The 16,583-nt window shown below is 49.5% G+C and overlaps 1 protein-coding gene across 6 annotated transcripts in view; it reads left to right on the top strand.

The window, feature by feature from the left end:
- Positions 1 to 16,583, top strand: part of LOC139763863 (uncharacterized) — a 240,410-nt gene that overhangs the window by 190,103 nt on the left and 33,724 nt on the right. For 5 of the 6 annotated variants that reach the window (XR_011716277.1, XR_011716279.1, XR_011716278.1 and 2 more), the window contains 2 exons: positions 2,260 to 3,633; positions 13,723 to 13,776. The gene's annotated coding sequence lies outside the window, so the exon portion shown is untranslated. The remainder of the gene's footprint in view (positions 1 to 2,259; positions 3,634 to 13,722; positions 13,777 to 16,583) is intronic. The other variant, XR_011716282.1, reaches the window with a different exon arrangement.

Raw genomic sequence — 16,583 nt, 5'->3', positions numbered from 1 at the left:
TGATAGCTACCTAGTCTGCTTGGTTCATTCCGTACACCTTGTAGGGAAGGAGGTCATATGACCTGGCGCCCTTAGGATGGTACCTGATCCGCTGGAGGAGGTGGCAGGGTCGAGGCGAAGTCGTGCTAAAGCCTGGATGCCTTCCTTACCCTCTTCCCTGGGGTGCTTCATCTGATAATAGCCTGTTATCTTCCCAACGAGACATTAGAGATACCCACGATCATTTTGAAAGCACAAGGATTACATTTTCTTTCTTCTCCAATGGGTTGATAAGCTTTTGCACCTGAAACCTTTTAGCTCAGTTTTAGGGGAACGTCTCCACCCCCATCACACCTCACGTCTGCAGCCAAGCATCGCTCCTCCTTCATTGATCAGTCAGGCTGTTTGAGGTCGCCCGCAGGCCGCCCACATACCCGCTAAGAACCACAATGTTGCAGGAGTTGATGATGTAAAGATACCTACTTTAGAAAGACTTCGTTTGGAAGTGTCTTTAAAGAAACAGAAAAGTGTAAGTTATACCTTGGTGTGAATTTCTTGAATAAGATGTAAGGTTCAGGTCAGAGGTTTGGGAATAGAAGACTTCTCAGACCACCGTAAGGTATACGTAAGGTAAGGTAAGGTCCTAGACCCCAGCTGTGGGGGTAGAAGACCTCCCAGACCATCGTAAGGTATACGTAAGGTAAGGTAAGGTCCCAGACCTCAGCTGTGGGGGTAGAAGACCTCCCAAACCATCGTAAGGTATTTATAATGTAAGGTGCCAGACTCAACTGTAGGGGTAGAAGACCTCCGACACCATCGTAAGGTATACATAAGGTATACATACATACCAGTAAACCTATAAGTAAAGTACAGGTGCAGTTTGATGTGCACCAGACCTGGTGTTCTTAGAAAGCCGTATAGGAACATCTATCTCTCAGTCCATCACAGTTTCCTTCATACACACCTTATTCAACCAAGAAATACAACCAGGGATCTAAGTTTTATAGGTCTTATTCGCCCATAAACCTCGCGGCCGGGAGCATAATTACTTGGTTCTGACACAATTGTTGTGTGTGTGTGTAGGCTGGAGAGACTGGAGTAGTACCGCTTGTGTGTAGACTTGGCAAGATGTATGTGTGAAGTTGGACAACAACAGTTGGAGAAAGCTAGTGACTAACAGAACGGGAGCTGGGCACCGCCTGAGGGGAGTCGAATACGTCATTCATGTTCAGTTGATCAACATCTACGAGAACTGTTCAACAGTTTCCCGTCTGAGTATCTAAGTCATATGTAACACGACGCGATCAAAGGGGTTAAAGGTACGCGCTAGGTTAACTGTATGTGTCTTGTAGCTCAAGAGCATTTCAACTCCTTGAATGTGATGATTTAAACCCATGATTGCGATGACATTAGTCGTCGTTTTGAAGGCCCATAAGTTATCGTACCCAGAGCGTTAAGTTGTCGTACCGAGGGTGTTAAGTTGTCGTACTGAAGGCCTTCAGTCGTCACACTCTGTCGGTTAAATCTTGGTAATGAAGGAGCATTACTTCGTACTCCTGGGGATGTTATCGTACTCAAGGGGCTATATATCTCCGCGCTCGACGGGTCAGATATACGCTAATGCAGTTATCTACGCCGCACTCCTTAAAAAAAAGAAAATAAATATTATGCTGGCGGGATTTAGAAGGCAGAGCTTTGGACGTGAAGCGAGTGAGGATGAGGATGACTAACCTGTTAGAGGCAGCGGGCAGTCGACTGTGCATACTCCAACAGACGTTTATACACCTGCCGTGCGCGCACACGCTGACGAAAAGTCAGACACAATATGCACAGACATACAGGCGTATGAAGGCCCACTCCCCCTGACGTCGAGAGAGAGAGAGAGAGAGAGAGAGAGAGAGAGAGAGAGAGAGAGAGAGAGAGAGAGAGAGAGAGAGAGAGAGAGCCGTCTGGAGTAGAGCGGTGCGGCAACATTCTCCGTCAAGATAGGCTTCCCCTGCAGTCGATGGTGTGGCGTCTGGCTGCTGATGCTTGATGTGGTGGTTTTCTCGTCGAGCTTTTGGTCACCAGAACTTGCTGCTGCTCCCAGACTCAAAGTTATAATGGCCCCGATGAAAGTCGTCTGTGCTGCTTCCAAGCACCGCTGGACGCTATGGAGGGTGGGTGGTGGGTGGGAGAGGCAGGAATGATTATTATATTTCATGATTTCCAGGTCAGCTGGAGTGTGATGCCATTGGAAACATTAGTACCATTGTTAACTGGATTTTCTCTGCCCCTCAGGGTGATGGCCGTGGCCGAGGAAGACACGGGGGTAACTCTCGTCTCCTTCAGTCGCAGTAGACCCGCCCACCGCATCCACGACCCGTCAGCCAAGCCACCCACATCCGGTCGTCGGAGCCGCCTCCGTACTGGCCGCCCCTCACTAACGCGCCTCCTTGGCCGCTGCGCCGAGAGCGAGGAAGAAGAACAGCGACCAGCCCAGCAGCAGCAGCAACAACAACAACAGCAGCGGCGGCTGCAGGAGGAGGAGGAGGAGAAGCAGCAGCAGCAGCAGGGACAGGCCGGAGAGCAGGTCAAACACTGCCGGCTGTCTGTTGTCGACCCAGACCTCCCCGACTCCCCGCGGCTCAACACTGAAATCAAACTCGTTGGCTTCAAACGATCGCACTCCTTCTCTTCTCCCCTTAAGAGAAGCAACAAGAGCTACAGCTGCCGCAGTAGCAGCAGCAGCAGGGCCGGGCAAGAGGGAGGCCAGGAGTGGCCCTATGAGTCATATGAGAGCCAGACGCTGAAAACATCGCGCGAGGTGAAGATGGAGCGGGAGAGGGCGCGGCGGGCCCGCGGCGAGACGCTCTGGGCCGACAAGGAGGACGTCTTCTCGTCCTTCATGCGCCAAAACCAGGAGCGCTTCAACACCCTTCTGGAAGAACGAGGCTTCGCCCACATCCCGCCCCCGGCTGGCTTCGGCGCTCCTACTCGTCCCTCGTCCCTGCTGGCTACACTGGCCTGCGGACCCAACAGTCTGGACGAGGGGGCGCTGTCGGGGGCGGCGCGCAGGCGGGCCGCCTACACGATGCGTCGGTCGGCCACGGCGGGCTTCGCCGCCCCACTTGACAACAACAACAAGGAAAACGAGAGTGAGGGGTCCAGCGGTGCGGCCGACGTGGAGGACTCACCGCCGGAGTCCAACGTGAAGGAGGAGGACGATGGTGATGACGAGGAGGAGGAGCCTTGGTGTGACCTGCCCTCCTCCCCACTCAGCCCCCCGTCGCCCTTCCATCACCCTTTTTTCCGCCACCAGCTCGGCCTGCCTACCCCTGTGGCCGACCCCTGGGCCAGGTTCTCTGGCTTTGGGTTGCCTCGCCTTCCCCAGGTGCTGTTAGCTCACGCCCAGGCGCAGCAGGAGGCCGCTGCGGCCGCCGCCGCCGCCCGGAACGAAGAGTGGAAGGAAGAAGTAAAAGCCCAGGAGGAGGAGAGGACGGGGCGGGGAGAGTCGGCGGAGGCGGAGGAAGAAGAAAACGAGGAAGGCGGGGAGCAGGTTAGGAGGAGACGCCACAACAGCAACCCTCCTCCCAGGGGCGCGGGTCGGGGCCAATACTGCGTCTCCTCCAGACACAGCGTCGTCAGGTACTGCTCCGAGGCCAACGCCTACAAGTAAGTCCCCTCACGCCATCTTCACTCACCACAGCGACCGACAGACTGACTGAGGAACTAACCGACCAACTACCCAAACAAACTCTCCATCACCAATTCGTCCCTCTCTCTCTCTCTCTCTCTCTCTCTCTCTCTCTCTCTCTCTCTCTCTCTCTCTCTCTCTCTTATCCCCTCTTTTCCCACTTTATGAAATTCACATCATGCGAGAGTCTCGTCCGCGATGCCCTGTGCCCTTTTAAATCGCTCGGAAGAAATCCCATTCCCGGGGTTCTCATGCTCGGCCGGTTGGGAACCCAGATTTAGTCAGCCAGTGTGTGTGAGGTGGAAAGATGCGGACGGTGGTGGGTGGTTTGTGGGGCGGAGGAGGAGGTATTACAGCCAGCTTGTCCCCGAGCATTACAGCTCACGCATGGCTGACAACATCCTCCTCACTACCGCCCCTCAACCTTAGCTTATTTTAGAGCGTGACGTTATGAATGAAAGATGGAAGGAATGAAAGAAGGAAGGAAGAAGATAAGATGATATGTTTAACTGCTTTCATCGTAATGACCCCTCTTTGCTGTGACGGCGTGACCTTTGACCTGATGATTGATTAAGGGTCGTCATGTCGTACCAAGGGTCGTACCATCGTGCTCAAGGATCGCACCGTCGTGCTCAGGGGTCGCATCATCGGATTCAAGGGCTGTACCGTCGTGCTCAAGGGTCGCACCGTCGTGCTCAAGGGTAGCACCGTCGTGCTCAAGGACGTTCAGAAAGACAGTGAAAGTATTCACTATTTACAATCCATTATTCATTTTCCATGATGACTGCGCTTGTCAAGGACACCCACACATTCCAATATATCTAAATGGAACGTTCATTAGTTAACAGTGTACATATTTCAATGTATTACAGTTTTTTTTTTTTCTTATGATATGATACGCAGCGTATTTCTTTGTCCTGCGATTTGAACATTATTTTCATTGCATGATTGATATTGTGATATGAATTTTAATCTCTATCGACGCTGGAAACTTTTTTTTTTCTTTAGATGTAATAATTTTTCTCCGTTGCAGCCCGAGTCATGGATGGGGGGGGGGTTATCATCTCAATCACAAAAAACGGGGAAGGGGGACGGGACTGGACGCTACCATGTAAATATAAATTTCCTGGAATTTAGTCGAATGAATGAACCAGTATAGCCTCTCTCTCTCTCTCTCTCTCTCTCTCTCTCTCTCTCTCTCTCTCTCTCTCTCTCTCTCATCTAGAGCAGACGCCAGAGCGCCCCGCTACGCAGCAGGGTTAGGTTTGGGTGAACCGATGGGCCTCCGTGGTGGTGTGTGGTGGGTTTATACGTTACCGAACGAGACGCATACACGAACCTACACGAGTTCGAATCCTGGGCGTGCTCAAGGGTCGCACCGTCGCCATCTTGTTAAAGACTCAGGACTTGTTATCTTGTAAGACCCAAACTCCGCTGTCTCACAAGATCGAAGGCCCTCTACCTTGCTGAATCGACGCCCACTATCTTGTAAGACACACCCTCCAGGATCCGCTATCTTGTACGACCCACTCTGGACCTGCTGTCTTGTACGACCCCAGGACCTGCTATCTTATGAGACTCCCAGGACCCGCTATCTTTTACGACCCACCCCAGGACCCGCTATCTTCTGCGACTCACCCGGGACCCGCTATCTTTTACGAGCCACCCCAGGACCCGCTATCTTGTACGACTCATCCGGGACCCGCTATCCTTTACGACCCACCCAGGACCCGCTATCTTGTACGACTCACCCAGGACCTGCTATCTTGTACGACTCACCCAGGACCCGCTATCTTGTACGACTCACCCAGGACCCGCTATCTTTTACGACCCACCCAGGACCTGCTATCTTGTAAGAGCGTGGCTGGCGAGCCACTGAAGCCATCGTAATTATTAACGCGTTGGCCTGGCGCCTTCTGGGCTACCTCGCTGATGTTTTCTCTCTCTCTCTCTCTCTCTCTCTCTCTCTCTCTCTCTCTCTCTCTCTCTCTCTCTCTCTTGAACAGAGCCCTTGACGGCCTGGAAGAGGAAGTGGGGAAGCGCACAAGGTAAGGGAAAGGAAAGGAAGCAGGGAGGGAAAGCGAGGGCCGTGAGAAGGAAGTGGGAAGAGAAGGAGGAACTGAAGTAGAGATAGGAGGGAGGATGAGAGGGTTGTGGAAGGGGAAGGAAAGAAGGATGGCGGGGAGGGAAGAGGGAGGCAGGTGTGTGGAAGGGGAGGGAGAGAAGGATGGGAGGGAGGGGAGAGGGTGGAATAGGCAGGCTGCGCCAAAGGGAGCGAAATTAGCCAGTGTTGTACATCACCTGTGTTGTGCTAGAGATGAGAGACGGGCGCTCCCGGTCCCAGGAGACGGAGACGGAGACGGCTGTAGCGACACGCTGACGGCAGAGGGAGCAGGGGTAAGGGCAAGACCCAGTGATAAGGGCAGGGCTCAGGGCAAGACACAGGGCCAGGGTCCACATAAGTAGGGGCAGAGAATGGTAGTCTAGTCTTAGGGACGAAGACAGAAAGGCGAGAAATAACACAATTAGTCTGTTTACGTTAGTGAACACAGCAGATGTAGGATAGACTCTCTCTCTCTCTCTCTCTCTCTCTCTCTCTCTCTCTCTCTCTCTCTCTCTCTCTCTCTCTCTCTCTCTCTCTCTCAAGACTGGGCCGCAACCTGAATGTTGACCATCGAAAAACAACAGGGTCGACTTTTCTCCTCGCAAGAGACAAATCAGTCGACAGCGTTGACCGAGAGAGACCTTTATCTCTCTCTCTCTCTCTCTCTCTCTCTCTCTCTCTCTCTCTCTCTCTCTCTCTCTCTCTCTCTCTCGCCTGGGGGAAGGCAGTCGACACGATGCACACCTCCTTTTCTTGCCACAAACCCGCCGGACCCCAGGCGAGTCAAGTGACGCAGATACGACCACTGAGGGGAAATCCGGCCAGATTTTGGCAACATGGACCGCTCCTTCTGCTCCTTCTGCGTCGTCCTTTGTCTTGCCAGGCAACGCACGACCCGGTGTGAGTTCCTGTCTCCATCTGTCCAATGAACAGACCCTGATGTCCGTCAGTATCACATCATTTACTCAAAAGGCTTTACGCTTCGCCTTTTTTTCTAGGTCGCTTTCCTCGTCGCACACTTCTCATGTTCCTCACTTAGAAAATCTTTTTTCCAACATGATTTCACATTTCTTTCTCAGCTGTTTCCGTCTTCTTCTTCTTCTTCTTCTTCTTCTTCTTCTTCTTCTTCTTCTACTTCTTCTTCTTCTTCTTCTTCTTCTTCTTCTTCTTCTTCTTCTTCTTCTTCTTCTTCTTCTTCTTTTATCCATTTATATAAATTTGGCATTTAGGATATGGTTGCTGTCCTCCAGGAGATGACTTTATCATAGACCATCAGGTCTTCTGTTGCGTATCCTTCCTACGCACTGGCCTCCAACGGGTCTCCTGTTATGTGTCCTCCCACGTACTGGCCTCCAGCAGCTCTTCTGTAAGCTGGCCTTCCCAGGTATAACCCATTTATCTATTGACTGATATGTTTTTGATATATCTCACGTAACTAACTCACTCTCGGTTTTCCACATCTCTCTGTAATTCGCATGTATCTCCCCATCTCTCACAGTTCTTCCCTTCACGACGCACACACACACACACACACACACACACACACACACACACACACACACACACACACACACACACACACACACACACACACATCTTTCCTTTACTTTAGTGTTCATGTTCCCGCCTCCCGTCCACGACTTAACATTATTTGCGCCGCCTGAGCCACAGTGACTTAGTCATTGTGAAGTGTCTGTATTCCTTTCAAACTTTTAACCCAGTGATCTATGAGTTTCTGAGATCTTCCACTGACCACAGACCACCTCGAACTGACCCAGTGGTCTGTTGGTGTTTGAATTCCTCCGTGTTCTTTGTCTGTTGTGGGCCAGCGACCCAGTGAACTTAAAGTTGCTCTCATCGTCGACTTCACGAAGGCTCTCGACCACGTCAGCCATAAGTTAATCATCAGCGGAGCCTGTCAAACCTTTTGTGGCTGTTGAGTTTCATTCTGTGGTTTGCAGACTTCCTCAGTGGGCGTCGTCAGGTTTAACGCTTCCTAGGGTCGTCATCTCCATCCATCCATCCAGTCCCTCAGGTTGGCTCTGGTGTGACGCGCCCGTAACTTGTCTGGTCTGGGTAGTGTTAGCATCCCTGTGACGCGCCCGTAAACTTGTCTGGTCTAGCATTGCGTTGTGGAGGTGACGGTCAAGGAGTCATTGCTGAAACATGTGGATGTACAAGATATCATATTTTTTTTTCCAAGTAAACGATTATCTCCGCCCCTCGCCTCCCTCACTCCCTCCCTTCCAGTAATTTGATGGATGGAAGCTGTGCCTTCAACTGGTCAGTTGTGCTCCTCCTCCAGATTCATTGGTGTAACACCGGAACTTTACATACATTATTTTTTTCCGTTGTTCCTTGCGTACCAGATGGCGTCAGAAACAGATACAAAATGACATCATTTGCTCAGATCTGCTCTTTAACTGGTACGTATAACGCACTGGAACCAGAGCTCCCCCTTTAGCCACCCACATCCAGGGCCTCGCAGACCTCTCCCTGGCCGCTTCAGAGCTGTGCGTTGCACGTGGGGTCAGGGTAAAGTGGGTTCCTTTTGGGGTGGCAGGGGCGGGCCTCGACGATGCTACGCTTTTTCCCTGTCCGCTGACGATGGTGCCCCTTCGTCGGAAGTCCTGTGACCAGTGCGCAACACTCGGCCTAAGACCAATTCCCAAGACCCGTTAGTCTCCCCAGAGATTGAGTAACATCGCCTCGTATTTTCCCCAATAGACACGCTCCCCTCCCCCTCCTACACACACACACACACACACACACACACACACACACACACACACACAGACAACCTTACGTGTGTCTGTGTTTGTGTGTGTGTCTGTCTGTGTCTGTGTGTCTGTGTGTCTGTCTGTGTGTGGCTGAGCGGTTGCTGCGTCACACAGGTAATCCCGCCTCACTGGTTCGCTCCCAAATTAACTCCCTGAACGGTTATGACAGGACAGCTGAACCCAACTCGCCTCACTGATCCACTCTAAGTACTGTTGTCAGTTGCTCACTCGTGTCTTCGTGTATTTCAGTTAGGATAGCAGTAGCAGAAGTGATATATATATATATATATATATATATATATATATATATATATATATATATATATATATATATATATATATATATATTCCCTGGGGAGAGGGGAGAAAGAATACTTCCCAGGTATTCCCTGCGTGTCGTAGAAGGCGACTAAAAGGGGAGGGAGCGGGTGGCTGGAAATCCTCCCCTTTCTTGTTTTTTTTAATTTTCCAAAAGAAGGAACGGAGAAGGGGGTCAGGTGAGGATATTCCCTCTAAGGCCCAGTTCTATGTTCTTAACGCTACCTCGCTAACGCGGGAAATGGCAAATAGTATGAAAAAAAAAAAAAAAAATATATATATATATATATATATATATATATATATATATATATATATATATATACATATATGTATTATCAGTATCTCGTCTGGCCTTACCTGTGGACCTTCCTTATGTACGGACCTGTAAGCTGACCTCTCCTCCCATAGCACAGCCTGTGACCAGGCATCCATCGTGGAGACTGGTGCATCAGGCTGTTGGCTGCTGCGATTCGCATCCCCCACGTAGTAGTAGTAGTATCCCGTGGTCAGCTTAATGGGAAATTTGTGTTATTTCATTTTTTTGATTCATTTAAAAGGAATCCAAAGGGTTAAGCAGACGTTAAACCCCTGACGTTTATATTTACCGTAAGATTTCATTTAGCCATTTTTTTTCCTTTCGCTCGAGGGAAAATGTTTATTGATGTGGGTGTGAGTCAAGGCTGTTGTCCCCGAGATCCTACAATCCCCTCATAATGGTACGATCCTCCGTCCCTCACGGAATCCCCTTAACGGAATGAATAGTCTCTCGTGTGTGTGTGTGTGTGTGAGGAGTGGCGTTGGGTGAGGTGGGGTAGGAGGCGAGGCCGGAGACACGGTGAGGAGAAGAATGGGGGTGGGAATGGAGGGAAGTGGCGTCTAAGTATAGAGGTGAGTTAGGAGGAAGGGCACACACACACACACACACACACACACACACACACACACACACACACACACACACACGGGAGCAGGGAGTATGTAGATGCGCTACTGATGTAAGTATTCACATGTAGAGCCAGGGTCTATATCTCTCATATCAGTAACAGATTGGTTGATGTAGAGAGCGAAGGTTATACCCCATTGACCTGGACGATCAGAGACCAGACTATCATATTTAATGGTCGTATCGTCGTGCTCAAGGGTCGTACCCGTCATGCCGTTCTCAAAGATCGTACCGTCGTGCTCAAGGGTCGTACCCGTCATGTCGTGCTCAAGGATCGCACCGTAGTGCTCAAGGGTCGTACCGTCGAGCTCAAGGGTCGTACCGTCGTGCTTAAGGATCGCACCGTAGTGCTCAAGGGTCGTACCGTCGAGCTCAAGGATCGTACCGTCGTGCTCAATGTTCTCTCATCGCCAAGCTTAAGGGATTAAATGAGAGATGAGGACAAGAGAGGGAGGGAGGGAGGGAGGAAGGAGGATGGTAGCGATGAGGGAGGTGGAGTCAGCAGTGTTACGTTGCCCGCATTGTTGTTGTCGACTATGAGAGCCAGATGAGTGAGCCGGAGGAGGAGGAGGAGGAGGAGGTGGTGGGTTGGCTGTCTGTCTGTCTGTTTGTGTGTCTTCGTCCCAGTAACAGTACGTCAAACAAACGCTTAGTGGGGGCCCCTCCACAACAAATCACCAAGGCTATACGGCAATATAACCATTGCCAATTGGTACGCGTCCTTGTTAAGAGCCAGTTAGTGTAGTTTATTGACCAGCGAAGACAAAACAGAGTAAACAGATTTTAGAGGAACATGTCTCGTCTTTCGTATTATAGATATTTCTTTCATGTATTGAAAGTCTGGGACAAGTGAAGGAAAACTTTCTCCAACCTTTGAATTCCCTAGATTCGTAGTTCATTAGTCACAGTTTCAAGTTAATGATAAGCTAGGACATGTTGTGAGCGGTGCCAAGTGGCACTGATGAAATATATTTAGTATTCGATCATTTCCCTCGTGTTTCGAAGCAGATGGTTCGAACAGTGTGAACACCTGATTGGAACCTTTCGATGACTCGACGTTCCTCACCTTTAACCGTCTTGATTATTTTTAGGGTATCGAACGCTGGGGTATAATATTTAAGCAGGTGAGACGACGCTGGGAGAGTTGGGCCTCTTGTGGCAGTATTGAGGTATGACGTCTCGCTCGCCCTGGCTGGCGAGGCTGGGAACAATGGTGTGTGTGTGTGTGTGTGTGTGTGTGTGTGTGTGTGTGTGAGGTGGGGCGAGCGTGTTGCTTGTGGTCAGGCTGACGGCAGCCCACCACATCCTTGTGGACGGCGGTGCTTAAGAGGACGCCCTGAGATCCGTGGCCGACATCGGCCGATATGTTGTATAGTTACGGCTGAAGACTGATGAAAGTTCGCAAACAATTATGACAAATCAGTTCACCGTGATGACTAATTTTCTGTCAGTTCTTCTAGGGGCAGAAAACAGGTGAGGAAAAAAAGTTCAGATTAAAGTGGATTTAGGAGGTTATATACCCCAGTGTTGCTGAAAGAAAGAGGGTGTTCCCTCCCCGGTCGCTGCACCGCTGCCTCGTATACAGTGTAGAGGCACAGCTGTTTACGCGAGGCTTGAAAAAAGATATTTCCCCCTCCACTGTAGTGGAGGCAGGCATGGTAAAACACACCACACGCACCAGGCTCACCTTCTCTCAATTTAAACAGCCATTGGGGAATGCGCCACATTCTGGAGGGGGTGGTATGTTTCCCCAAACCTTGTATGTATTCGCGGAGGCGGAATTGTAGGGGAATGAGGAGGTGAGGGTTGATGTGGACCTCTTGTATATACGGACAACATCATCATCGACTCCGCTGATGTTAAGGGCCATGAGATCTCGGCTACACTGGAACCAGACCATCACCACTGGCTCAGCGAGTCAAAAGACAGATATATTCGCATTGCAAGATGTATGTATGACTCATATACGTGTGTGTGTGTGTGTGTGTGTGTGTGTGTGTGTGTGTGTGTAGAGGGTGCCACTAACGAGGCACTTATATTCTAGTGGGGACTTTAGTCTTTCATCAGTGGCATATCATGGTGGAGGCGGTTACTTTCCGGCTTGGTACAGACGTGAGTGTGGTGGATAATCAGACAGGGCCTGCCTGTGGCCCAGGGTGGAGGCTGCAGGACACCTTAACACAACGGGGGAGGACCCGCATGCCCCACCTGGGGCGTGGACCAGGAACCATATGCCCCACCTGGGGGCGTGGACCAGGAACCATATGCCCCACCTGGGGACGTGGACCAGGAACCATACGTCCCACCTGGGGACGTGGACCAGGAACCATACGCCCCACCTGGGGACGTGAACCAGGAACCATACGTCCCACTTGGGGACGTGGACCAGGAACCATACGCCCCACCTGGGGACGTGGACCAGGAACCATACGTCCCTACCTGGGGACGTGGACCAGGAACCATACGCCCCACCTGGGGACGTGGACCAGGAACCATACGCCCCACCTGGGGACGTGGACCAGGAACCATACGCCCCACCTGGGGACGTGGACCAGGAACCATACGTCCCTACCTGGGGACGTGGACCATTCCTCTTGAACGTGGGCATCACTTTCACCATCTTATCCTCCCGCATTGTTTTCGTATACTCACCATCGCTTATCATCATCCTAATCATCATTTTCCCACAAGTATCTTGACCACTACCAACCACACCTCACCCTTGTGGAAGGCACAACAGTCGGATGGGTCTTCCCTGTGGACGTCCTTGCGATAAAACAGCAAAAGGAGATGCCCATAACACGGTGACCAGACACGACTGACATTAAAAGCACCCACCATCATAATCCACTTCCCTCGGTCATAACAGTCGTATGGAACAATATTCTTCCTCCTGGGATGAGCCGCTGGTTCCCCGGGAGAACTAGGGAAATGAGCAGCTATCTTGCAGTATCAGCCAGTCACCCTTAAGCCACAGATATGAGTTAACTTCTCGAGTAATATAGCATGACTTTAAACGGTACGGCTTTTGAACACGACAGTACAACCTTTTGGTATAATGGCCCCTGACCTCTGACCAGACTATTAAGGGTCAGGTCGAAGGCCAGAGTGATCTTGTCTAAGGTTTGTACCGTCCTGCTCAAGGAGGTAACCATTGAGATTAGGTGCTCTCCGCAGGCACTGATTAAAGTAAGTAAAGTCCAGCTCTCTTTTAATCCCCTTCAACATGTTGCAGCTTTTGTGTTTGTGTGTTGCATTAACCTTCTGCTCTCTGGCTGTGTATGTCTCGATCCTCCCTAACATGCATCATGCATTTGGACTTGCAATAGAGTGTTGCAGATTTACATATTATGAATGTATAATGTCTTTCTTTGCAGGATTATTAGTAAAGTAGTGACAGTCATGTTGTTGTGACTGTATTCTAATATGTATGTAGATATAATTCCTTTTATCTTTATTTAGGCTGTCATATAAATATGTATGAACTACTAGAAATGCATCTTTTGATATTGATTTATGATTAGTAATGCATCATTCAGTGTTGATTTCTGTAGTATAGAGAGAGCTTCTTTTTTTTCTGTGTCCTATATTTCCTCCCCTGTAGATACGTTGCTCGTAACATACTCCCTGAAGAAGGGAAGACATCACGCCTGCACAACACATTAATACTTCATGATTTCCCCTCCATAAGAAACGTAAGAATCAATCAATGTGCACCATCGTCTCTATGCTCACTTCAAGACATCCTACTTACCTCTCGTCCACTAAAAAAAGAAAGAAAAACAGTGAAGGATCTCAAACACTAAGTTCACTTGTAACTTATGACCTACCATGTTTATATGTGTGACGCCCCCACCACCCAACCATCCCTCCACCCCTTCACTTTTGACCTTTTGACATTGTTTGTTTACCTCGGCAGAGGATGTCTGAGGGTCTTATGCTACGGACGGTCCTTCAGTACACCGATCCCAAGGTGGGTCTTCTGGGTTACTTTTGGGATAGGGTGTTAAATGGGCTTATTGTCTGTCCCTTCCACGTCCGCCGGGTTCTTCTGCTCTCCAGTACTCATAACCGTATCCATCCTCTCTCACTCCTCCTCCTCCTCCTACTCCTACTCCTACTCCTACTCCTCCTCCTCCTCCTCCTCCTCCTCCTCCTCCTCCTCCTCCTCCTCCTCCTCCTCCTCACCTCACTACCTCGCTTGTGCCTCATTACCTTAGCTTTTCTTCACACTAACTGTGAACTTACTCATCTCACGTACTCTCCCGAATTCAGACAGCAGTGTGTGGTGTGTGTGTGTGTGTGTGTGTGTGTGTGTGTGTGTGTGTGTGTTTGTGTGTGTGTGTGTGTGTGTGTGTGTGTGTGTGTGTGTGTGTATGTATCTCTCTCTCTCTCTCTCTCTCTCTCTCTCTCTCTCTCTCTCTCTCTCTCTCTCTCTCTCTCTCTCTCTCTCTCTCTCTCTCATTCGTCTGCCACCACCAGGTCTAAGGGGGGGGGGGGGGGGGGAAGTGATACCTTTCTTCTAGTTGGGTCTTAAATGGAAGAAGGGCTTTAAGTGTGTTGGCCTCAAGGAAGCAGTGTATATGAAGGGAGGCTTGGGTATATGATGATGTGGGAAGAAAGGCTGTATATATGATGATGTGGGGAGGAAGGCTGTATATATGATGATTTAGGAAGGGAGGCTGGGGTATATATGATGATGTGGGGAGGAAGGCTGTATATATGATGATGTGGGGAGGAGGCTGTATATATGATGATGTAGGAAGGGAGGCTGGGGTATATATGATGATGTGGGAAGGGAGGCTTCCATGTGTGCAGCATGAAGAACCCTCCCGACATACACTAATGCTTGGTTACTTGCCTGCTTGCTTGCTCGTATGCTTGCACGTTTCTTAACTCTAAACACATTGTAGGACTCAACACCTTGTTTTAGGGCACCATCATATGAATTCTAAGTTTCATTCGTCGAGTGATATAACTTTCAACCCATGACCACGACGGAACCACCTTGAGCACCTTTGAACACGGTGGACGACCCTTGAGCACGACGGTACGATCCTTGACCACGACGGAACGACCCTTGGGTATGAAGGCCTAGCCTCATCACCAAAGCTGGGACCCTGGTGTTCACGGGTGGTACCGTCAGGGTCAAATGGTTGTGACTGGTACACACGTCAGACATAAAGACTGTGGACTCGAACCTCAGATTTCCTGTTACAGAAGGTTTATAAACTTTCAGTCATATGTGCCGACTTTCCCTTTCTAAATGTATTATATCTCCTCCTCCTCCTCCTCCTCCTCCTCCTTCTCTTCCTTCTTCTTCTTACCGGCTGTTCTGTCATAACCAGAAAAAACATTATGGCTTCCCAGTTTATGTTGGCTTGATCTTCGTGTATGTGACTCTGGCTAATACAGCATAACACGCTTATCTAACTTCTTGCTGTAGTTCACACAATTGTGAATACAAATGAAGATTTTGCAGGGGGAGAGGTAAGTGACTGTACTTCTTATATATGTTCTGTAACGATTTTGTACTAACCATGTTTCAGTGGTACCCAATGGACATATTTTGGACTTGATTTGATTTCCCCAGTGGATAATTGTACATAACATCTGTGGAAAATCAATCAGGGTTTTTTTTGTACCATTTATTCACAATTTCTTTTTCAGTATTTCATGTCATCGTGTTCGTTGTAAGCCCAGTTTATATCACTATTATCTATGTAATATTAACTTGCCCTGTACTGGTGTATTTACTTATACAGATATGTGCTTTGCAAATGCCTTTAATTCCTTTTTTTACATAGTTCCTGAAGATAGAAGAATTAGAAATTACTTTCACGTATTTCTACTCAAAAGGTCACTAAATTATGATCTTTTTTTGTGAAGGTCGTTAGCTCCGTCTGTAGTTAGGGAGATGACTGTTATGGTCGTTGATGTTCACCCTTCCTGAACCAGGCAATTAGGTAGTTAGGACCACGAATGGTGTTGGATCCAGTCTTATTCATTTCAGAGGGGTAGTTCACACCCTGGGACGCATTTTGATGAAGGTAGAATCTTTGATGACACAGATTTGACCTCAATACACACACACACACACACACACACACACACACACACACGAGGCACCAGAGCACCTCTCGCAAGCTGACACCAACCATAGGTAACTCAACTCATACTAATTGATTGCCGCTGCATTGCTGTGTCTGCCACCGCATTGCTGCATGGCTGTGTATGCTCCCGTAACGCCCCGTAGAGCTGAGGGTGAGGGAAGGGCCGGCCCGGTGAAAGCGGGGCTGGATGATGGGGGCGCACCAGATGTACCCTTATCGTTGATCAGCTTATCGTGCAGGTTGCTTGGTGAAGCTTCGCCGTAGCGAGCAGGATTCTCCGTAATGTTTGGCGAGTATATGGTTTATTCTCAGTGTTTCGTCCATTACCAAACTTCATCGAGGCTGAAATGAGAAAGACCAGGCCATGTGTAGGTGAGGTATATGATCCGCGAGTGTAGTTTGTAGTGAACAGTTCCAAGAGGGGAGGGAGAGAGAGAGCTAGTGTCAGAGGTCAGAGGTCGAGGTCACAGGTGAGGCAAAAAGGTCAGTGTAGAGTTTTCTAGATCCCTTGTATCCTTGACCTCTGTTGAGGGGAGAGGGGGTTATATTGAAGACCGTGGAAGGTCAGGTCAAAGGTCAGCCTGTTATACGATCTAAGGATTATATTGTTGTTCTTAAAGATCGTGCCGTCGTGCTCTAGGATCGTACCGTCGTGCTCTAGGATCGT

This window comes from Panulirus ornatus, chromosome 48 (assembly GCF_036320965.1).
Source record: "Panulirus ornatus isolate Po-2019 chromosome 48, ASM3632096v1, whole genome shotgun sequence".
NCBI classification, from domain to species: domain Eukaryota; kingdom Metazoa; phylum Arthropoda; class Malacostraca; order Decapoda; family Palinuridae; genus Panulirus; species Panulirus ornatus.
This window is presented reverse-complemented; position numbering and strand designations above follow the sequence as displayed.